At 33.3% G+C, this 24,260-nt stretch overlaps 1 long non-coding RNA gene across 1 annotated transcript in view; it reads left to right on the forward strand.

Annotated features, from left to right (window-relative positions):
* Nucleotides 1-514: 514 nt before the first annotated feature.
* Nucleotides 515-24,260, forward strand: part of LOC123384433 — a 104,012-nt gene continuing 80,266 nt past the window's right edge. The window contains exons 1-2 of the long non-coding RNA XR_006595508.1: nucleotides 515-666; nucleotides 8,845-8,898. This is a non-coding gene — a long non-coding RNA (uncharacterized LOC123384433). The remainder of the gene's footprint in view (nucleotides 667-8,844; nucleotides 8,899-24,260) is intronic.

Here is a 24,260-nt window from a genome sequence, read left to right on the forward strand (position 1 = left end):
ATAGTAAAATAGTAATAAAATTAAAATTTATTTAATAGGTTCTAACCTTCTATAACTAGCAGAGGGTTTGTTAAAGAGAAGTCTTATATTGTAACCATAACACATCCTACCTTAAAGTAAATAGATGGTTTTGAAAATCATATGCAATTGGAAGAATTAATTATATGATGAGCAAAAGGATTGATATGTTAGCTTAAATGATTCATGTACTCCATAGATCTCACATATTGGCAAAATTTACTAATTCCTATTAGTATATGTTGTTAAATGTTTTATGTTATTGTAAATGCTCTAAAATTTTGGAATGTTACGGACAATATACTATTTATCCACTCTTTTAAAACATACTTTAACTATAAAAATTATATTATGCAAATTTACAGAATATGACAACTAACAGTTACGCTGATCATATATGAGGTCATTTAATATAGTTCGTATATATACACATATATGTTAACATTAATTTTGTCTCTATATTATACCTTCTAATACACATATTCTATTTCACAGGTTCAGAAAAGTGTATTTTCATGCTTTAGTAATTCTGAAAATTATCAAGATTTAAATTAATATTAAATGTGCTTGCCAGCCACTACCAAAAAAGAATAAGTTGTGAGGAAGATGTAATACTTTTGGGCTGGTAGGAGCAATCTGCCGTCAAATGTAAGTAATAATTGGATGTGTTGTATAAAGAGACTTTAAAATGATAATGATAAAAAATAATAATAATGGTAAAGACTAGAAGTGAGTCTTTTTATCACCCTGTACTAGCAATTCTAAACAATGTCAGTGATTAAAAATTCCTCTATGACGAAACAGACTACTCCTGCCAAAAAAAGTAAAAATATCTCCCTAAAGTTCTTGTGTGGTATTCACATAATTTTTTATTTATTTGAGTGTAGTTGACATACTCCTGCCAAAAAAAGTAAAAATATCTCCCTAAAGTTCTTGTGTGGTACTCACATAATTTTTTATTTATTTGAGTGTAGTTGACATACATTATCATAATAGTTTCAGGTGTACAACATAGTGATTTGACAAATTTATACATTATGCTATGCACACCACAAATGTAGCTACCACCTGTCACACTACAACACATTACAGTATCCATGACCTTATTCCCAATACTGTGCCTTTTGTTCCTGTGACTTACTCATTCCAAAACTGGAAGCCTGTGTGTCCCACTCTTCTTCATCCATTTTGCCCACCCCTCACCTCCTCAATTGAACTTTAAAATAACATTTATCATAAATCAAATTAAATATGAGTGTGACATTGACAAAACTGGAAGTGCATATGAAATGCCAGTATCCAAAAATGATACAAACAACCATCAAGGTTGTGAAGAGATCAATTTTCTAAGGCCCCATTTCCAAATACCATCACACTGAGGAAGGATTAAGTTTTGAAAATAAATTTTGAAGGGACACAAACATTTAGACCATAGCATTCTTTGTGTGAAGAAACAGTATTATTAATTGGAGTGCCTGGGGGTGGCTCAGTTGGCTAAGCATCTGACTTTGGCTCAGGTCATGATCTCACAGTCTGCGAGTTTCAGCCCCGCATCGGGCTGTCTGCTGTCAGGGGAGAGCCTGCTTTGGATCCTCTGTCCCCACTGCCCCCCCCTTCTGCCCCTCCCCAGCTTGTACTCTTTCTCTCAAAAATAAATAAACATTTAAAAATATACCTTAAAAAAAGAAATGGTATTATTAATCCAAAAATAAAATCATTCAGATCTTTTAGACATCATATGTTTTGAATGTTTATAAATCTATTATTTTTATAATTTATAAACTTGTTTCTCTGTACTCAGTAATGTTAACAAAGTATAGACCAGCTCAAATATATTTTGGCCTCCCTTCATATTCATCTTATGGGGAAACTCTAACAGTATTTGAAAACTGAATACATCCTGCAAATATAAAATTCATATTTTTTAAAAATCTGAGATTAGCATACTTTGTATTTTTTATGTTAACTCATTTTATATTCTAAAGTTTTCCCCTCAGAAAATTGGAATTATTCACATAATTTCTTTTTAAATCAATGATATCCTTGCTAGGTTAGAAGGTTCCATGAAAAATAGCTGTCATTATGGGGTCTATAAAATATACATCTCACAGATGCTCACATATTCTTTCCAAAGATGAGAGAAAATGTACCTACTAATAGGCAGGCATGCTGATTTTTCTTTGGTTCTTAAGAGTAATTAGGATGTCTTCTCAGAATACAAAAATGTAAGGAAATGGTGCCACTAACACAAATAACTAATATAACTCTTGCCAACGGGGGCAGTTAGAATTAGGCAAAGGTGGGGGAGGTGAGGCTTTATAGACAGACAAAGGGTTATGTCATTCATGACATTATAGAATGTGTTGGAATTTGGGTTTTAATGAAAGAGCAAAGAGAACTAATTAACTCAGTTAAAACTAGAAAGTGACATGATCATAGCTCTGTAAAAGCACTATGCTCCATGTAAAATTAAATGGACTGGTGAATTAAAAGACATGGGTACATCTGTTAGGATGTTAGCATTTTGAAATGCTCCAAGTGGAGGATGAAGATAGGATAAAGTGGGATGGTATTGGTAAAGATTCTCAATTTCTGAAATGTACAAATCAAGGTAAAATTTCTTTTTATTTTGTGTTTTAAATGCACAAATATTACCGACCAATAGCTTTCAATTTGGCAACAAGAGAATATTAGAATATATTCTTTAGATGTGCATTATAGATCATAACATGGAGGATTGCTCTCCATGATTATTTTGAGTTTTTGAAGAGGATCAAAAATATTTTTTAAGTTTCATGGTATTTTTTTTTAATTTTTTTTTCAACATTTATTTATTTTGGGGACAGAGAGACAGAGCATGAACGGGGGAGGGGCAGAGAGAGAGGGAGACACAGAATCGGAAACAGGCTCCAGGCTCCGAGCCATCAGCCCAGAGCCTGACACGGGGCTCGAACTCCCGGACCGCGAGATCGTGACCTGGCTGAAGTCCGACGCTTAACCTTAACCGACTGCACCACCCTGGCGCCCCAAGTTTCATGGTATTATAGTATTTTATTGTTCATTTTCTCATATATAATATAGAAAAATAAATCTCAATGTTAGGAAAGCCCTCAAGCCTATAGCACAGTTGTATAGATTAAAGAAGCAGGTCAAATTTGTGATAATAAACTTTTCCTCACAAGAAAAATACTCTTACCTTGTTTCCTAGCTTTATTAAAGTATAAATGAAAAATAAAATTGTACACATTTAAAGTGTACAACCTGATGATTAAATATAAATACACATTGTGAAATGATCATTGCAATTAAGTTAATCAATATACCCAACAGAATAAAGAAGGTTGCAATGATATTTATATTCAGAATTTATAATAGTACCCTCAAAAAATATAGCAAAGGAAATTAACAAATAATTTCTCACTGCAAAAATGTCTTACTGATGAAAGCAGTCATATCTGACAGTGATAAGTATAGAGTACATAATAATTCATACGTGTGTGTTGTCAGGGAATATGTCCATTATTTTGAACATTTGAATGATGTTAGTTTTATTTCAAATATGACATTAATTACAAATTTCCAGTGTCTGGTACAGTATTTCAGTTGCTACTTTTTTTTGAAATGTCCAAAATGGCTTTTCACGCAAAAACCAATGCTAAAATTACTGTTAAAAAAATGTTCCTTCTCCTTCACCTTGTCATGCTGAGAGCATAGAGAAGGTAGAAACAGATCAAAGACCAAGTGACTGTGTTCACAGATTGATTTTTCAAATCTGTGAGGTATAGCACCTTGCTTCAACATACAAATTTCTTTTTTCTACATACCAAAAATTTGGTTTATTTTTCTTTATCACAAAACACAAAAGAACATATATTCTTAATATGTTCAACTCCTCCAGCCTGTTCTAAAAAGTTCTCCCCACACAGAATCAGCAGCAACATTCTCTACTTTTATTTCTATTATTCCAATTTTTAGGATGATTGCTTAACTTTATTCTATTTTATTCACCTTCAGGGAAAATATCAGAATGAATTTGACAAAATGGAGGATTTTTGATGCTTAAAAGAGCATTTAGTAAAATTTTGGAAGTTGAACAATTTCATATCATTGTCTATCATCAGATTTAAGAAAATTAAAAAGCACCATCAGCATAGCCATAGGCCTACAGCACATTTAATAATATTATTAATAATAATAAGGCATATTCATAAAGCATAGTGTATCTAGAATAAATTTCAGAGTATATCTACAGGCTTTCTTTTGTTTGTATAATATGATTTGCATTCCTTTGCTCTGTTGGGCATGTTCTTTTTCATAAAACAGAAGCCTGTACTGCAGAATCTCATGGCGGAAGACTCTTAGTTATATAAGAGATCTCTGTTCAGAGGCCTGAATGGAAAATATTCTCTTTAATACTCAAGTATTATTTTTCCACAGTTATTTAAATTTTTTTAAGTTTATTCATTTTTTAAAATATTTATTTATTTTTGAGAGACAGAGCATGAATGAGGGAGAGACAGAGATAGACAGGGAGACACAGAATCTGAAGCAGGCTGCAGGCTCCAAGCTGTCAGCACAGAGCCCGACATGGGGCAGGAACCCACCAACCGGGATATCATGACCTGAGGGGAAGTCGGATGTTTAACCGACTGAGCCACTCAGGCGCCCCAAGTTTATTCATTTTTGAAAAGAGAGAAAGTGAGAGACAGAGAGAAAGAGTGAGAGACAAAAAGAAAGAGACAGAGAGAGAGAGAGAAAGAGAAAGAGAAAGAGAAAGAGAAAGAGAAAGAGAAAGAGAAAGAGAGAGCGAGCATGAGAGGGGGAGGGGTGGAGAGAAAGGAAGACACAGAATCTGAAGCAGGCTCCAGGCTCCAAGCTGTCAGCACAGAGCTGGATGTGTGGCTCAAACCCACGAACAAACGGTGCAATGACCTGATCCGAAGTTGGACGCTCAACCTACTGAGACACCCATGGTGAGGGTCCCCCATGGTGAGGTGCCCCCCCCCCTTGGTTATTTAAAAAATTTCTTTTTCAACGTTTATTTATTTTTGGGACAGAGAGAGACAGAGCATGAACGGGGAAGGGGCAGAGAGAGAGAGGGAGACACAGAATCGGAAACAGGCTCCAGGCTCTGAGCCATCAGCCCAGAGCTTGACGCGGGGCTCGAACTCCCAGACCGCGAGATCGTGACCTGGCTGAAGTCGGACGCTTAACCGACTGCGCCACCCAGGCGCCCCACCCCTTGGTTATTTTTTAATCTGGCATTATGAACCATCTCCATAGTACAGCAACTGGATTTAAAGACTGTCATTTTGCAGTAAAATGTGACTTCACAGGGTTGTGTTGTTTAATAATTATTATTGTGATAAATGGAAAACAATTACACTATTAAAAGCTAGCATATAGTAAATAGATTTAGGATAAACACTTCTTAAATTAACAGATATTACATATCAATCCATTTATTAATGAATTGTTTATCTGATATTTAATCAAAGGTTTATGCGTCTGATGTCCAACAAGATAACAAAGTTTTATAAAGTAATTTAAAGTCTCCCAATTAAGTATATACTCTAATTTTTGTAATGCAAATTTGCAAAGATAGTCAAAGTGATACTCCTCCACTGATCTAGGTTGATATCAGAAGAGATTATAGAAGACATGAGTCGAGGGGTGCCTGGGGACTCAGTTGGTGAAACCTCTGACTTCGCCTCAGGTCATCATCTCTTGGTCTGTGGGTTCAAGCCCCACATTGGGCTCTGTGCTAACAACTCGGAGCCTGGAGCCTGGTTGGTATTCTGTGTCTCCCTCTGTCTCTGCCCCTCCCCTGCTTGTGCTCTGTCTCTGTCTCTCTCTAAAAAATAAACATTAAAAAAAGAAAAAAAGACATGAGTCCATTTTTAGGAGAAATCAGTGAACAAATGGAGTTTTGTATCATTTGTATCATTTTCAGTTTGGCTATATTGCAGTACAAAAACTGGGAAGAAAATATTGGAATTAAAAAAAACACTAAAGAAAACTTTGCTGCCTGTAACAAATGCTCTAAGGAATTATATGAAAACAAGAAAAATATGTTTTACAAATATCAAATATCAGAATTGGCTTTTACTCCTAATATTAAGTGTATTAGCAATAAAATCCCTTTTATATAAAGTATGTTCATTGTTGAGAACAAAAATAAGAGACAATCTCATATCTAGACTAGTTTTTATTGTATTCTCTATAAATTTTGACTATCGACAGGATGCAATTTATTTGAGCATTTTTTTGATGATTAAAATATTTCTGATTATCTATAATGATTTAGTGTGATAGCAAAGTATGTATACATATTTCCTTTTTTTAAACAGAAAATCAATTGGAGTCATTTGTATCAGTTAAAATGCATAAATACTTTACATGTATGTTTATATATCTGTCCTTATTCATACATTTACGTATCTTCATTTCAGTCCATTAGCTTAATAAGCAAATGAAGATAACTGTATGAACAAGCAAAAACAAGGCATTTGCTGTTTATAACACACACAGCACACTCTTTCTATATATAAAGTTGCATATGTATGTATCTATCTCTATAAACATGTATATATAGATATATACATATAGTTGTTTATATATGTGTGTATATATATATATAATTATTATTATTATTACTATAGGGGAAATGTAGAATAAATGATAGGAAAGTAAAGTAATGTTTCATTGCTATTTCTGTTATTTTCTATACCTTCTTCGGCAAGATATTTCATCAATCTGTGCCTCAGTTTCCTCACCTAAAAAGATGTTGATAGTAATAATGACATACTTCATTATTTGTCCTGTTATGTAATTAAGTAAATCTCCATAAGTACTTAATGAATTGTTTGTCAATGGAAATCTTACAGTACATATTTATTATTAGTAGTAGTATTGTCTTTTTTGTTATATATCAACCACAATCACTAATATTAACATTTGATTTACATACATACATTATATATTCTTTAATTAAGTTGTATTTATTGAGACATACAGATGGCCAACAAATACATGAAAAGATGTTAACATCACTTGTTATCAGGGAAATACAAACCAAAACCACAATGAGATATCATCTCATACCAGTCAGAATGGATAAAACTAACAAAACAAGTAACAACAGGTGTTGGCAGGGATGCAGAGAAAGGGCAACCTTCTTACACTGTTGGTGGGAATGCAAACTGATGCAGCCACTTTGAAGAACGGTATGGAGGTTCCTCAAAAGTTAAAAATAGAAATACCTACAATCCAAAAACTGCACTACTAGGTATTTACCCAAAGGATACAACAATACTAATTGGGAGGGATACGTGCACTCTAATGTTTATAACAGCATTATGTACCGTAGTCAAATTATGGAAGAGCTCAAATATCTATGGACTGATGAATAGATAAAGAAGGTAAAGAATGTATATGTATATGTATACACCACATATATATATATGATGTGGATGGAGCTAGAGAGTATTATGCTAAGAAAAATAATCCAGAGAAAGATAAATACCATATGATTTCACTCATAGGTGGAATTTAAGAAAAAAATGACTATAGGGGAAAAAAGAAAGGCAAACCAGGAACCAGACTCTTAATTATAGAGGACAAACTGATGGTTAACAGAGGGGCGGATGGCGGAGAGATGGAAGAAATAGGTGATATGGATTAAGGAGTGCACTCGTGATGAGCACCAGGTGTTCATCAACACCAGGTGTTGTATGTATGTGTTGAATCACTAAATTGTACATTTGAAACTAATATTACACTGTATCTTAACTAACTGCAATTTAAATAAAAACTTAAAAAAAGAATATTTTTTGCCTGTCACTATATGAAACAATAAAACTATGTATTTCTACTCAGTTTTTATTTTAAAAAAATGAATAATTTAATATGTAGGTAGTGTTAGGAACTTTAAATATGCTAGTATCAAATAATTACCAAAGTCAGATATCTTTTAGCAATGTCTTTGAAACCCATACATTTTTCAAAAATATATAGGAATGTCTCCAATTGCATTTAATAGCATCTTTACAAAATGTCCTTTCTGAAATAGCATGTTTACAAAATGTCCTAATAATCAACTGTTCATATTAGAGTTCTATTAATGCAGCTTTTATTGTTTAATATTTTATTACATGTATGAAATATTTTGCTTACATTTTTGGAACTTCATTTATCTTTGTTTTATTTCTGTCTTTGTGTCTGTTTTATTTCTAGTCCTTTGTTTTAAAACCAATATGACTAGCATAAATACCTGAATGCTTTATAACGTATTTGACTGCTGTTCAGATTAGTATTTTAAATAAATGATATTTACTTGTCATTTACTATGATAATAGATGACATATCCAGGGGAAAAAATAAAACTAAGAACTAGACTTACCACACATTTAGTTGAAGTGTTGAGATCCTTACGCTTTCCTCCATTACTTCAGTATATAAACTACAGCAACTCCTCACATAGTGTAATGTGGCAGTAGAATTATAGAACTTTTCAAGTCGTAGACTCAATTTGAAATATCAGAACCAGTGTCCCTGTGGGCCTAATTTTCTTTTCTACATCCCCTTTTCCTGCCTGCACGCCTCCCCTAGACTATGACATTTACAAGACACTTGTGAAAAGTAGCCCAAGAATACCACAAACATAACATACATAAGGAGCCGCATATAAATAGTCTGTGTTTGTTTGTGTCATGAAGTTCCACAAGTGTGGTCACATCAATGTGAATCTACCTAAGCCACTAGTTTATCTTCCTGCATTGCAAAAGGACTAGCATTTTAAAGGCTATTGTTTTCTTTAATTTTCAGATGAGCACTAATTGTTGGAGATAAAGTCAAAAGATCGGCACTTGAAAATTATGAGTGAGTAAAGTTCACATTCTTCTGTATTTCCACTTTGATCTCTTTTCACATGTTCATTTTGTGAGCAAATTGGTGAAACTATTAATATGAATGCTATTGCAGAGCTTATAATTTGGCATGACTATTGATTACATTCATGAATGCTGGCTACAGGACTAACATATATGCTGTTGTTCACCATGGGGAACTTTAATAGGGAGCAAAGCAGTGGCTGTGACTCTGAAAAGAACAATATTCTCCTTCTCTAATGAATTAGTGAGCTATATCTGTCATAACAAAGTGCCAAATACTGGGTGACTTAAAAACAGAAATTTATTTTCTCACAACTCTAGAGGCTAGAAGTCCAAGTACAAGGGTTTGGCAAATTTGGTTTCTTCTGTGGCCTCTCTGGTTGGCTCATTTTCTCCCTGTTTTCACATGATCTTCCCTCTGTATGTGCCTATGATGTTTATAGGACACAGTCATATTGGATTAGGATTTACCCTAATGACCTCATTTTAAACAAATTACCTGTTTAAAGATCCCGTCTCCAAATATTGTCACATTCTGAGATAATGGGGCTTAAAATGTCAATTTATGAATTTTGGTGATAGGGAGGCACAATTTAGCCCATAAGACCCAACAGTGGCTTATCATCCTGTATATGTGGCCGTTATTAAAGTATCCACTGAACTAAGATGTTTCCGCTTGGAGTAAAAAAATAAATGAATAAAAGATTGCTTCACAGTGAGCAATTTGTGAGAATAGGGAAAATGAGAATGAGTTCAGAAAGTCAGGAAGGGAGACTTTTTGTTGAATTCCAGGAAAGAAGGCAGACAGTAAAAGTCCATTGGTACTCCTTCTATTTACAAAGAATATATAAAAATTTGCACTACTGCTAAAAGATTCAGAGAAAATATAGATTAGATTGTCTAGGAAATTAGATCTGATGTTCAGTTATTATGATGGAGTAAATATAATAATTTATCAGGCTAAAAATCATATCTCATAAGTTATAGTTCAAGCTCTTTGAAAGGTTGAACAAGGATATCTCTCAGGGTAGGTGTGGAATTCAGGATTCAGAGGCTCTTTACAGAGGTCAAAAATACCACAGGGAACAGTGGCCCTCACAGTCATGTCAAATGAAAAACACAAGGCTAACCAGTTTATATAATTGTTAAGTTTCTAAACTTTCTCCTGTTAAATCAAGAATAAGCCATCCTGGGGCGCCTAGCTAACTCAGCAGGTTAGCGCCCGATTCTTGATTTCGGTTCAGGTCATGATTCTCGCAGTTTGTGGGATAGAGCCCCGTGTCCAGCTCCGTGCTGACAGCACAGAGCCTGCTTGGGATCCTCTCTCTCATGCTCTGTCCCCCCCCCCCCCCCGCTTGTGCTCTCTCTCTCTCTCTCTCAGAATAAATAAATAAACTTGGAAAAAAAAAGAATAAGCTATTATGGCATACTTTTCTTTAAATCTCCTGTTGGAGAAGTAAAAGAAATATGAACATCTATAAGGAAATCTAAATATAGATAAAGCAATTTTTTTGAACAGCAATACACACAGGATAATTCACAGAAACAATGAATACTTTTTGATCCACTTATCTATAATCATTTGGAAATAACCAAAGGATAAAAGTAATTTGGTAGAATGTGAATGTTTGTAATAAGAATGGTAATAACTATTAATGTCAGTGTAATCATAATTATATATATATATGTACATATATACACATACACATATTATATTTCAGTGAGTGTCTACCTATGTTATACTGTTACACACTATCAATATTCTCTTCTAGTGTTTTGCTAGGTGGTAGGAAAAAAGTAGGACTTCAGAATTAGATTGTCCTGGTTGAGCCTCCAGACTTTACACTATCCCTTAGGAACTGTGAGACTTTGGACATGTTTCTCAACCTCTCTCTGTGTTATGTGTAAATGGAAAATATAAAAATGTATACTACCTATTTCTCAATGTTTTAGGAAGAAGGGCTCAGTGTTCTCAACACATACTGCCCAGCAATGCAGGCTCCTTTATTTCTAAGTTTAGCAATTTCCTCTAGAAATGTTTTTCTGGCCAGAAATTCCCACTTCCTGCCCCATCTGTGCTGATAACCGTTGCATTTATTTTATAAGGCACTTAACAGATTGAATTGAATTCGGTATTAACATGTTCATTGTTCCTGTTCCCACAAACTGAAAGGTTGAGGACGGTGGTAAGCATTGTGCCTGTATGGATTGGCTTTGTATATCCAGTGATTTGCACTCTGCCTACCACATGGCAGGTGTTCCATAAACATATGTTGAATAAAGTCATGAGTGTTTAAGGTGTCTTATCATGTAATAACCTGGTAGCCTAAAGGAAACAATGTATTTTGCAGTGTCTTATGGTATACGTGCATAATGTATCTAAGGAGCAGGTTTCATTACTGTCTTTCCCTCAAGCTGGAGATATTCTTAATAAGCTATTTTATTACTCCACTGAATAGAAAACTTCATGATCAAAGAGAGCAAATATCATTACAGAATCTGGTTCACTGACTATGACTCAAAGATAATTAAATATTTGAAAGATCTTACTGATTTAATATACTGCACAGAAATACAACAGTAATTGTTTCCTAGAATTGTAACTGTCATTTATATTTCTACATCAATGGTCTGGTTTATTTTTCAAAAACTAGAGGAAACAAAAACCTAATGAATGGGGATTATTTAAAATAGAATTATCAAATGTTGCTAATCTTAGTAATTATTTCAAATAACAACAAAATGACATTTTTTCATTTAACTAGAGTTTAAGGAACCAAGAACCATGAATCAAGAGCTTGGGGTCTGGTCCCTTGTGTGTCTGGCTGATAGATGTTTGCCATGAAACAACCACTCTGGCCAACTGTTCTAAGCTATGAGTCATAGCATTAGATCAGTGGTTATTCAGGATTTTAACAGTGGAAAACATTAAGATAATTTTAGAGAAATTTGATTTATAAAAAAAATACAAGCTGGATTGTTCATGTTAAATGGTGGTAGGGCCTAGAGTTTATCAAGTACCCATGTCTTCCAAAATGACACCAATGGCACCCCCAGGAAGCTTAAAATGTCTTCAAGGCGTGCAGTTTGCAAACTAGTGTGATAGTTTATATTTGATATGCTTTTTATCATAGAATTGTATTATTTTACCTGCTCTTTATATTTTAGATATGTTTAATACCTTATAATAATTTAGACTAGATTATGCCAAAAAAGCCCTAAATGTTTACATTTTCTAAAAAAGACACTATGTTGTAAAACTTGCATCATTATGAAAATATCTCATGGATAACTTTGTGCTTAACATATCAATGCTTATACATTTATATAGTTTTTTGAGTAAATAATATGAGCCTCAATATAATTTAAATAGAATATTTTATAATTTAACATAAAATTTGATAGACATTTTGATCCTTATATAACAGGATGTTTTAAAATATATACATTTTTTTTTCTTTTTAAGTGGTTAATATAGTGCATTACATTGATTTTCCAATATTAAGGCAACCTTTCATTACTGGGATAAAATCTAATTGTCATGAAAAATCACCCTGTTTTATTTATTGCTGGATTCTATTTGCTGTTTTTGCTTGTTTGGTTTTTTTTTTTTTTTTTTTTTTTTTGGTAAATGTTACATCAACATCAAGAGATTCTCTGGTTTTCTATTTTTATAAATAGTTTCTTTGCTTTTGTTATAAGTGTAATCTGAATTCATAGAAAAATCTGCAAAATAGTCACTTTTTCCCCAATACTTTGATGGAGTTTTGGCAGAATTGTCTGTTTGAAAGAAAAATTGTATTTTTAATAATTAGAAAGCTGCTTCATTTATCTGTTTAATATTGACCATGGTTTTGTAGTTTGTATCTTTTTTCTTTTATTTAAATTATAAAAAGTATTACCATAAATGTGATGTGTCTTGGGGCACCTGGGTGGCTCAGTTGGTTAAGCGTCTGATTTCGGCTCAGGTCATGATCTCACAGTTCGTGGGTTTGAGCCCCACATCGGGTTCTGTGCTCACAGCTCAGAGCCTAGAGCCTGCTTCGGATTCTGTGTCTCCCTCTCTTTCTGTTCCTCCCCCACTCATGCTCTGTCTCTCTGTCTCCTTCCACAATATATAACATTTAAAAATTTTTTTTAAATATGATGTGTCTTCTCAAGGAACATTTTTTGGTTACATCAATTTTTCTCTATTGTTTTGCATTTTCTATTTCACTGATTTCTGTTAAGATCTATATTGTCTTTCTACTATTTCTACTTTCTATTTTCTACTTTTCTACTATTAGAATTCCTCATTAAAATGAGAATACTTTAATCTCCCTTCTGTTCATTAGCCTTCTTTATTTATTTATTTTTAATTTTGTTGTTGTTTTTGTTGTTGTTTATTTGGAAGTTGATGTTCTTGACTTGTGACCTTCAATTCTCATATAGGAATCTAGAGATGTAAATTTTCCTTTAAATATTGCTTTAGCTATATTCCCATGTAGCTTTTAATGTTGTGTTTTCATTTTTATTCAGTTAAAATACTTTAATTTTTTTATTTCTTTTTTGATTAATGGGTTATTTGTGTGTATTATTTATTTTCCATATACTTAGGAATTTTCCAGGGTTTTTTTCGTTATTCTCATCTCTTTTAATTCTGTTGTGAGTATTTTGAAATCTGTTAAGACATATTGTATAGCCCACATATGGTCTGTGATAGTAAATATTACACATGAGCTTGAAAGTATTCTGCTATTGCTGTAACTTGAGTATTAAAGTCACCTGCAATTACCGATTGCTTATGTTTATTAATTGATTTATATATTTGGGTGTTTCCAAATTGGGTGCAGGAACATTTATAATTGTTAGCTCTTCTTGATGGATAGACCCATAGTTATGATAAAAAGCCCTTCATCATCTCTTGTTACAGTATTTAGTTTAAATCTAGTTTGTCTAAATATGGCTCCAGCTTTGTTTTGACTTCCAGTAGCATGACAGATTGTTCTCCATCCCCTCACTTTCAATCTGAAGGTGTCCTCAGGTCTAAAATGAGTCTCTTGTAGATAGCAAATAGATGGGTCTTGTTTTTTTATCCATTCTGATACCCTTTGTCTTTTGATTGGAGCCTTTAGTCCATTTACATTCGGCATTATTTTTGAAAGATGTGGATTTAGTGTCATTGTGTTATCTGTAGGTTTCATGCTTATGGTGATGTCTCTGGTCCTTTGTAGTCTTTACAATATTCCAGTCACAGAGTCCCTCTTAGGATCTCTTGTAGAGCTGATTTAGTGGTAATGAACTCCTTCAGTTTTTGTTTGTCTGGGAAAACCTTTATCTCTCCTCTATTCTAAATGACATCCTTGCTGGATAAAGGATTCTTGGCTGCATATTTTTCCTATCTAGCACATTGAATATTTTCTGCCAGTCCTTTTTGGCCTGCCAAGTTTCAGTGGATACGTCTGCTACTACCCTTGTGTGTCTACCTTTGTAGGTTAAGGTCCATTTGTCCCTAACTGCTCTGTTTATCTTTGTATTTTGACAATTTCACTATCACATGTCATGGAGAAGATTGATTCCTGTATCCAAAGTCTGTAAAGAACTTACCAAACTCATCACCCCAAAAACAAATAATCCAGTGAAGAAATGGGCAGAAGACATGAATAGACACTTTTCCAAAGAAGACATCCAGATTGCCAACAGACACATGAAAAGATACTCAGCATCACTCATCATTAGGGAAATACAAATCAAAACCACACTGAGATACCACCTCACACTAGTCAGAGTGGCTAAAATTAACAACTCAAGAAACAACAGATGCTGGTGAGGATGTGGAGAAACGGAAACCCTCTTGCACTGTTGGTGGGAATGCAAACTGGTGCAGCCACTCTGGGAAACAGTATGAAGGTTCCTCAAAAAATTAAAAATAGAACTACCCTATGACCCAGCAATAACAGTACTAGGAATTTATCCAAAGGATACAGGAGTGCTGATTCATAAGGCCACATGTACTCCAATGTTTATAGCAGTGTTTTCAACAATAGCCAAATTATGGAAAGAGCCTAAATGCCCATCAACTGATAAGTGGATAAAAAAGATGTGGGTTACATATACAATAGAATACTACTTGGCAATGAGAATGAAGTCCTGCCATTTGCAGCAATGTGGATGGAACTGGAGGGTATTATGCTAAGTGAAATAAGTCAGAGAAAGACAGATATCATGTTTTCACTCATATGTGGAAGTTGAGAAACTTAACTGAAGACCAGGGGTGAAGAGAAAGGGAAAAAAAAACAGTTATAAACAGAGAGGGAGGGAGGCAAACCATGAGACTCTTAAATATAACAAACTGAGAGTTGATAGGGGAACAGAGGAGAGGGGAAAATGGGTGATGGGCATTGAGGAGGGCACTTGTTGGGATGAGCCCTGAGTGTTGTACGTAAGAGATGAATCATGAAAATCTACCCCCAAAGCCAAGAGCACACTGTATATGCTGTATGTTAGCCAACTTGACAATAAGTTATATTTTAAAAAATAAAAAATAAATATCTAAATATACAATGAGTGAAAAAACAAAGCATTCTGCTATTATTGTATGAACATGGAATCTTATATAAATATCAATGAGGTCAATTTGTTTGATAGTATTCTTCAAATCTTTTATATCTTTACTAATTTTCTGATGACTTATCCTAACAATTAGAGTGAAACAGTGGTGCTGAAACCCAGAAAAGTATTCATGGATGTCTTACATCCTTTCAATACTATCTTTTTTTTCTTACAAATAATCCTTGTTTTACACACTCTCTAAAGGCACAAACTTAGGCTAAAAGTTTAATACATACATGTGACCCTCGCTACTTAACAGTTTTATCGCAAAATTCTGTCATCTGGAAATTACCATTTTTCCTAGTGACCACAACTTAATTTTCTATATTTCTCAAATCTCCTTTTTTCTTTTATCTTGTTTTTAAGAAAACAAATTTGGAAGATTTCTTTATATTTTATGAGGCAAGAAAAGCTTCAAGAATTGTGTTATATCCAAAATCCAGATTTCTTCTTCTGGTCAAGGTGATCCTTAAGAGTGTTTGTCTTTCATAATGATAGAAAAGAACACACTGATTGATTTAACCTCATTCAGTCATTCTTTCTGGTGGTTTAATTTTAATTATCTTCCAGGAATAACAAGAAAATTATGTTTTCAGGGGTGCCTGGATGGCTGTCAGTTGAAGGCCAACTCTTGATTTCTGCTCAGGTCATGATCTCACGATTGTGAGGTCAAGCCCACTTTGGGCTCCACACTGGACCTGGAGCCTGCTTAAGATTCTCTCTCTTTCCCTCTGCTCCTCCCCGACCTGTGTGTGTGTTATCACACACACACTCTCTCAAAAAATACAAATAAGAAAAGAAACTTATGTTTTTATATAAAAGCATTTTTCTATAATACAAAAGTAGTGCTGTATTTTTAATTTATATTATTTTATTCTACAATGGTTATTTTAAGAATTGCTTCTTGGGGCGCCTGGGTGGCTCAGTCGGTTAAGCGTCCTACTTCAGCTCAGGTCATGATCTCACGGTCTGTGAGTTCAAGCCCCGCGTCGGGCTCTGTGCTGACAGCTCCGAGCCTGGAGCCTGCTTCAGATTCTGTGACTCCCTCTCTCTGACCCTCCCCCATTCATGCTCTGTCTCTCTCTGTCTCAAAAATAAATAAACATTAAAAAAAAATTAAGGGGCGCCTGGGTGGCGCAGTCGGTTAAGCGTCCGACTTCAGCCAGGTCACGATCTCGCGGTCCGTGAGTTCGAGCCCCGCGTCAGGCTCTGGGCTGATGGCTCAGAGCCTGGAGCCTGTTTCCTATTCTGTGTCTCCCTCTCTCTCTGCCCCTCCCCCGTTCATGCTCTGTCTCTCTCTGTCCCAAAAATAAATAAAAAACGTTGAAAAAAAAATTAAAAAAAAAAGAATTGCTTCTAACATAGTTTGATTCAATTTCAGTTAGGAAGGAAGTCATATTTAGAAACCCCAAGCATGTTATGTGAGAAAACTCCACATAGTGCAGAGGACTTTGATCAGTTAAATCATTTTAATTGGCACATTGTAGTAGTAGGAGCTATACAAAAGCACCTGTTCTCTCAGTTTTAAATATCCACAAAGTGAAATTGATTCAAAAATCAATTATAAATGTACTTTCTATTCAATACCATCTTTCTTTATTAAAATTAAAATAGCTTTTCTTTTTTTCTTCAGATTTATCATTTTCTCTAATTATGCTGGACAAAGAATCTCTGTGCTGGGCTAGAATACAACTTAAATTGCATATTTGAAAAATACCTTTGTTAGAGAACAGATATATTGTGTCCATTTTCTGTGGAAACAGAATTATGTTTTTTGACACCACATAACTTTGAAATTTTAATTAATTTAAATGTAAGTTCATCATAACTAGAAAATGGGGGAAAGTTTTATTTCACAGTTCTTTTTTTCCCTGTGATCTAAAGAACCAACAATAGAAAGTTGTTTTAATTCATTATACTTAGTATTTTATAGAGTCCTACTAGAGGACTTTATATTAGCTCAGAGTGCCAAGCTTTGTATCTTCTTGAGGTACATATGATATTAATGTTGGAGTCAGGGATATTTTTTATTATCATTGATTTTGAGATAGAATGAACCTGGTTCATTTCAGTGTTTCTAAACATTTCAGTGTTTCTAAGTCGGGTGTTCTTGAACATTACTGTACAGGTGGTTCAACAATTGTGTTTGGCACAGATACAGATTATCTGAAATATTACAGATTATCTAACATATTACAGATTTCTAAAATATTACCATCAAAAACTCATATTCAGTAAGATTGGGTGGATCTATGGAATATATATAATATATTTTAAATAAAATTGCAGAAGAGTTTTAAAAAGGTGATCTTTAGATAATTTGTTACCATTTCTAGTTAATCCTTATCCCTTTATAATCATAATGTGCAAGCTTCTGCCTTGCAGCAAAATATTCTACATTAGATATTGTGTTAAATTTTCTTGACATGGTATAGAACATGCAGTGTAGATGTTTTTCCCTAGTGGAATGTTGGACAGAAAGAAATTTCTGGACAGTAAAACAAGTAATAACCAACATCATTACAAAAGGAGGGATCTGAGGAGCTCCCCTGATAACCTGATCGCAATTATATATTTAATGTCACAATCTACTATTCAGCTTTTTCTGGGAAACTGAAAATACCTCAGAATTAATTTTGTGACCATATTTGCTCAATAAGTAAATCATAATATATTTAAATATAAGTTCATTGGGGAGCCTGGGTGGCGCAGTCGGTTAAGCGTCCGACTTCAGCCAGGTCACGATCTCGCGGGCCGGGAGTTCGAGCCCCGCGTCAGGCTCTGGGCTGATGGCTCAGAACCTGGAGCCTGTTTCCGATTCTGTGTCTCCCTCTCTCTGCCCCTCCCCCGTTCATGCTCTGTCTCTCTCTGTCCCAAAAATAAATAAACGTTGAAAAAAAATTAAAAAAAAAATAAAATAAATATAAGTTCATTGAATCATCTTAAATATGAGGTGATTTTTTTCTCTAAAATCCAAACTTGCCCTAACAAATGAGTTTTAAAGTCACAAGATAAAATATCATGGCATGGCTATTCCATGCCCCATACTTGAACCTTTAAGGAGAAAATTTTCTGACATAGTTTTGCTTGTTTCAGGATCTCTCAGAATCAGGTATATGTTTTTGTCATGTGAAATTTAAGATTCTTTCTTCCCTGTTTCTTGGATATCGCTGTTCAAATTGGACAGAATGAACTTACCTGACATGAAGTACAGCTAGGCCTACCAAATCTTTGTGAAACAGGTATTACCCTTTTGAGAAGAAGTAATAATAAATCTCTCTGAGTAAAAAAGGGCTTCATCAATTGTTAAATATAGAAGATGGCTATCCTCTTCAGCAAGTGTAGGTATGTTCCAACCATTTTCAAAGGACATCTTAGTATAAAAACTACCATACATTAGAAGCTCAATAAATCAGGTCTGTTACAAGGATCAAGGACAATGCTGAGAAAATAAAGAAATGGGATGGGAAGCATAGCCAGTGAAAACACCCTACTACTACTGGACAAATTATTTTTATCTCCAAGTTTCTATAAATTAAAAAATTGTATAACTTTTTAAAAAAAATAATGTTTATTCATTTTTGAGAAAGAGAGACACAGCACAAGAAGGGGAGGGGCAGAGAGAGAGAGAGAGAGAGAGACAGAATAAGAAGCAGGCTCTAGGCTGTGAGCTATCAACACAGCTTGATGCTTGTCCTATTTGAAGAACAGAAAAATAGAACACTGAATGAGAAGAGATTAGAAAACTGAGAAAAAATATCAGGTACATCAATATAAGAATAGCAGCATGCTCAGAATGCTGTAAATAAAATAGAAAATAGAGAAAATATAAAAGACAAGAAAAATAAAAATATTTGAATAAATAATGGCTAAATTCTTTTCAAATTTGATGAAAAACATTAATTTACAGATCTAAGAAGCTTAAAAAATTTGAGTATAATAAATAGAAAGTAATTCACATCTAGATAGAGCATAGCAAAACTTGAAAACTGAAACCAAAAATAAATCTTTAGTAAGTCAAGAGAAATGATGTATCAATTACAGGGGCACAACACATGATTAATAGATTTTTTTCATTAAAAAAATGAAGAGGCATAGCATGACATATTCAAACTGTGAATGGATTAAATACCCTACCCACAAGGGAGAGGGGGAATCATACTAAATAAAAACAAAAACAGAGGCAAGAGCCAGCCTTTTGAGGTCTACAAGAGACACAATATAGACTCAAAGACATGAACAGATTGAAAGTTTTAAAATGGAAAAAGGTACAGTATGCAACAAGCAGTAAGAGAGATGAAATGGCTATAGTATAAGACAAAATAGGTTTCAAGAAAAAAGCTATCAGAGATAAAGAATGACACTTTATAATAAAATGACAAATTCATCGGAAAGTTATAGCAATTACAAACTCCTTCTCAACTAACAACAGAATTACACAATACATGAAACAAACCCTGGCAAAATTGAAGGGAGATATGGGCACTCTAGCAGTAATAGTTGGACACTTCAATATTACATTCTCAATAATGGATGGAACAATTGGAAAATCAGCAATAGTATTGGAGTTTCCAACAGCACAATTAGCCAAATTGGTCTAACTGATATCAGAAGAACACTGCTACATCAGCAGCTGAGTGAAGATTTTTCTGAAGGACATAGGGAATATTCTCGATAAATCATAATAAAAGGTCGTAAAACAAGTCTCAGTAAGTTTTAAAAAATTGAATTAACTCCATATGTTGTCTGATCTTTATGGCATTAGAAATCAATGACTGAAGGAAGGGCTATATTTGTAAGTGTATTTACAAATATTTGTAAATTAAAAGAAAATTAACCAAGGGACGCCTGGGTGGCTTACGTGGTTGGGTGACCAACTTGGGCTAAGGTCATGATCTCAAAGTTTGTGAGTTCCAGCCCCACGTCGGGCTCTGTGCTGACAGCTCAGAGCCTGGAGCCTGCTTCGGATTCTGTGTCTCCCTCTCTTTCTGCCCCTCCCCTGTTCATGCTCTGTCTCTGTCTGTCTCAAAAATAAATGAAACATTACAAAAATTGTTTTAAAGAAAATTAACCAAGAAGTCAAAAATGAAATCACAAGGGGAATTAGAAAGTAGTTTGAGATGAACAAAATAGAAAGTATAACACATCGAAAATCATGAGATGTAGCTAAAGCAGTGTTTAGAGGGACATTTATAACTGCAAAGGTCTATACTAGAAAACAAATAAGAACCACTAACTCAAGTATCTAATTTTAGGAACTACCAGAAAGAACAATCTAACCACAAAATAAGCACAATCAAGAAAATAATAAAAATTTGAGCAGAAATCAATGAAACAGACAACAGAAAATAGAGAAAACACAAAATACAAATCTGATCATTGGAAAGACTTTTTAAAAAATACTAACAAATCAGCTAGACTGACTATGTAGAAAAAGAAAGAATATAGAAATGATCAAAATGAGGAATATAGGTGGAGATTTAACTAAATATCTTACAAAAAATAAAAAGAACTATAAAGGAACACTTTAATTTTTGTACAAAAATTATACAACTTGTATGAAATTTACAAATTCCTACAGGAGAAAAAAATACGAAAACTGGCAAAATATAGAAAATGCGAATAGACCTATGATAATAGTTTGCATTATTAATACAAAAAAACAAAAACTTGGTACAAAGAAGAAAGCAGTTTTCACCGGAGAATTCTATCAAACTTTTTTGTAAAAAAGGAAGAATACAAATCCTTCATATACTATTTCAATAAATAGAGGAGGAGAGAATGCATTTCAACTTGTTCTACGAAGCCAATATTACCCTGATACCGGATAAAGAAATTTAGAAAATAAAGCCGAAGATCACTTTTCCTCATTAATATAGATGAAAAATACAAGAAAATATTATCAAGCCTTATCTAGCAAAATATAAAAAAGCATTATACACATTTTTAATAGATGTGACCATGTGTATAAATGACCGAGTGATGTTATTCCAGGAATGAAGATACCTTTAATGTTCAAAGAAATCAATTGATGTAATATATTATATTTATAATACAAATGTCAAAAGGCATGATCATCTCAACAGGTGCACAAAAATCATTTTGCAAAATCCATTCATAATAAAAATTTGCAACAAACTAGTAATAGAAGGAAACTTTCTGTTCCTGATAAAAAGGAGTATTGAAAAACCTACAGTTATTATTACCATTGATGGTGAAAGAATGATTTTCTTCTCTGAAACTGGGAATGAGGCAGATTTGATTCCTGTCACTTCTGATCAACTGGGGCTCTACCCAGTGCAACAAGGCAAAAAGAAAAAAACAGTCAAGAAACAAATTAAAAATCATTCAGAAAGAAATAGAGTTGTTTTATTCACAAATAACATGACCCTGAATATCTCAAATTGTAAAGTTGCCATAAAATACTACAAGAACTAACAAGTCCCTTGTTTCGGCAAGGTCTCAGCATACAAGATTGACATACAAAAATTAGGCATATTTTTATATACCAGTAACAATTAAATGAAAATTTCAAAAGTAAAGCCATTACGACAATATCAAATATAATAAAGTACTTAGCAATAAGTTTAATCAGAGAAGTGCAAGACCTGCACAATGAAAATTACAAAGATATTTGAAGAGATGTTAATAAATACAGAATGCTCCCTGTCAATGGTTTGCAAAACCTGATGTTGCACACACTTATACAACAATGAATTTGGTAAATGTTATCAATATGTATGTATAGTGTTCCAGAGCTTGATTTTTCTGTTAATTTGATGTAGTCATTTAAATGTTAAAAATTAAGATCCATGTAATACACATAAATAATGCATATATGAAAATATGTCATCTTTTTACTTGTTTATTGGGCTTTTGTATTTTTTATTAATTGTGTGCACTACTGGTTTTGTCTATTTTTTCTATGGGGCACATATATGTGGTGTATGTAGATACATATTTCTATTGAAGTATATTTATATATGAACAAATATATAAATGTTTTTCTGTGACTTAAATATATGTTAATGATGTAAACTCTTGTTGGTAATTCGTTGCAACATTTTCTCCCAGAATGATTATTGCCTTTTTAAATACATTTTTTTACCTGCATACATTTTCAGTGTTCATTTGCATTTCACTTTATCAGTGTTTGACTTTAAAAACTCTGTTTTGTATGTCAGGTACTTCCCTTCCTAGCCCAAGATTGAAAGTGTATGCATCATACTTCTTCTCCTCTGGTATTAATATCCTTGTATTAATCACATTTAATATTTACTGTTTTTAGAATCTAAAGATATATTAAGATGTTCCAGATTTATTGCTTTGCTATTAGTTTTCTTGCCTTGTTTGTTTTTTTCCCATTTTTCATTTCTAGTGTAATTTACTGATTGGCTTTTAGCCAATTCTCCTCTCTGTGTCTTCTAATAAGATAATTTAAAATAGTCAAATTATTACATTTATTCAGGTGGACAAATATAATACATCTTATATTGTAGATTTATAATATTTAGACACTTGAATTCAAATATGTAAACTTATGTTTCCTTAGATGCTTCTTTCATTTATTTCTTTTTCAAAATGATGTTCTGCATGTAAAAGTTTACTTAATCTCCAAGGTTTTTATTAGAAAATTAACATGGATATGTAGATATTCAGTTTGATATATTTTCATATAACAAATCATCTTCTTTATTTTTATCACCAACTCATACATAATTACAATCTACCATTGGAAAAATTATCATAAATTTACTAATCCAAACATAATTAAAGTCATTATGAATGTTAGCAGTACCCTGTACATGTAATAAGGAACAATTCTGGTTTTCTTTTGGTGACTAATGCTAATAATTCATTTATTTTTAATTTGTACAGCATTTCCCATTTGGCTTTGACATTTTTAGTTACTAATTAAGAATTAATGTAAGGTGTGTGGGGAATTAATAAGTGCTTTCATGATGCTGATGAATACATATTTGTGAGGGAATTAGTTAATATTATTCTAACCACAGCATGGATACATCCAACCTGCACAATCCACAATTGCCCTCATGTAGGCACAATTCTGGTATTTGTTTCCATTGTTTCTTTAAAACACAGTGAATTTTTTATCAAATTACGTTGGTTTCAAATTAAACACAATAGGTAGCATACTTTAGATATTGAATGAATACGTGATTGACCATCAGAGTTCATGTATTTCTTCTGATGGCAATATTTTTATTATTTGATTCAAGATATATTAGACTCCAGTATATTTTTCAAAATTGCATTTTATGACTAACATAGTAAGCACAAACATTAACCTACCATGTATTTAAATGTGTGGCTTAAATTAACTGTATTTCTTCAACATGAAGGTAATTTTCTTCTATTTTTTTTATAAATTGGTTCTTCTTAAAAAGTTTGTTTATTTTTGAGAGAGAGAGAGAGAGAGAGAGCGAGCGAGCGAGCACGGGGTAGGGAAGGAGACAGAATCCCAAACAGGTTCCACACTATCAAAATCCTTTGTGGGGTTTGAGCTCATGAACTGTGAGATCATGACCGACTCAAAATCAAGAGTTGGACTCCTTACCTACTGAGCCACCCAGGGGCCCCTTAATTGGTTCTTCTCAAACAGAATATCATGCTACTTTGTTTTATAATTGAGATATAAAAAATGTTTATGTTTAATAAAATCTCTAAACACTTAGAAGTAGCTCTATTGATAAATATTAATCTAATAAAAATTTGGAAAAAAGTCAAATTTACTATTTG

Source organism: Felis catus, chromosome A1, assembly GCF_018350175.1.
Source record: "Felis catus isolate Fca126 chromosome A1, F.catus_Fca126_mat1.0, whole genome shotgun sequence".
Lineage (NCBI taxonomy): Eukaryota > Metazoa > Chordata > Mammalia > Carnivora > Felidae > Felis > Felis catus.